Genomic DNA, 1,386 nt, shown 5'->3' with positions numbered 1-1,386 from the left:
GACGTAGCAATGGTGGTAAAATTGTTTAGGATAGTACAACAATGCCTACACAGAGCAACAACAATGTAATTCTATTCACGAAATAGGCGCAGGCGAGGCTGTGTAATAAGAACCCTGCTTCTCAACTATTTGATTCCGGGTTCAGTCTCACTGCGTGGGACCTTGGGCAAGTGTCTTCTACTATAGTTTCGGGCTGACCAAAGCCTTATGAGTGGATTTGGCAGACGGAAACTGAAAGAAGCCCGAAGCCCATCGTATATATACGTATATATATATATATGTGTGTGTGTGTGTGTGTGTGTGTGTGTGTGTGCGTATATATATAAGAGAGAGATTCTGTCTGTTTGTCCCACAAATTGAAACTAAAACCAGACACCATCTCTCTATGATTTTCTTTCTTCTCTTCTCTTTCTATCTATTTTCCCTCCCTTTCTTTCTCTGTCTCTCTCTCTCTCTTTTTTCTCTCTTTTTCTCTTCTTTCTTACTGTCTTTGTTTCTCTTTCTCTCTCACTCCCCCTCACTAAAAGAACACAAACACACAAACACACACATGTATATATATTCATGTTTCAGTTATTTGATACCATGAGTATTCTCTCTTTCTGTCTGTCTCTCTCTCTCTCTTTCTGTCACTCTCTATCTCTCTTTCTCTCTCTGTCTATTTACTTCTCTTTCTTTCTCTCTCTCTCTCTCTCTCTCTCTCTCTCTCTCTCTCTCTCTCTTTCTTCTCTTATTACTACTATGTACAAACAGGACTTCATGTATAAAAAATGATCTTTTTTCTACTTCAATTATTACATATTTTACTCTTATAAAAATATAATATCATTCTCAATACTGTATAGAGTAATAAAATAACACTTACAACTCTCTTATTATTGTCATACCATAAGCAAACACAAGTTCATGTATGATATTAATCTTTCTTCAACTTCAAATATTACATGGCTTTCGCTTCTAAAAATACGCGCCTATAGGAGGAGCAAATTATACATATAATAACACTTTCAATGTGGCTCCCGATAAACAATAAAAGTAATTACCCGATAAACGACGGGTTTTATATATATAAATTCTCTCTCTGTTCATTTTCTCATATTCCATTCTGTTGAAGAGCGTAGGCTCGAAACGTAAAAGACTTTCTCACTTTCCCGAGCGTCAAACTAATACATCTGCTTGTTGTTCATGCACCTGTCTTCGTCTTTTGTTTTTCTGTAAATTTCAACCATATGCATATATATATCCATATGTATTTATAGTAAAGTTTTTTTGTTTATTGTATAGGCAGTAGTTTGAAGTGGTCAGACAAAAAAAAAAACCCGAGATGCAAAGGTATAAAAAAGTGTTAAGAAGAATTTCAGATAGGTTCAACAATTTAAATAAACA

At 35.0% G+C, this 1,386-nt stretch overlaps 1 protein-coding gene across 1 annotated transcript in view; it reads left to right on the top strand.

The window, feature by feature from the left end:
* The window catches only part of LOC106883289 (chitin synthase chs-2), an 83,906-nt gene that overhangs the window by 24,332 nt on the left and 58,188 nt on the right, over positions 1-1,386 (top strand). The gene's annotated exons all lie outside the window — the stretch shown is intronic.

This window comes from Octopus bimaculoides, chromosome 9 (genome assembly GCF_001194135.2).
Source record: "Octopus bimaculoides isolate UCB-OBI-ISO-001 chromosome 9, ASM119413v2, whole genome shotgun sequence".
NCBI classification, from domain to species: domain Eukaryota; kingdom Metazoa; phylum Mollusca; class Cephalopoda; order Octopoda; family Octopodidae; genus Octopus; species Octopus bimaculoides.
The sequence above is the reverse complement of the archived record's forward strand: the minus strand, read 5'-3'. Positions and strand labels throughout refer to the sequence as shown.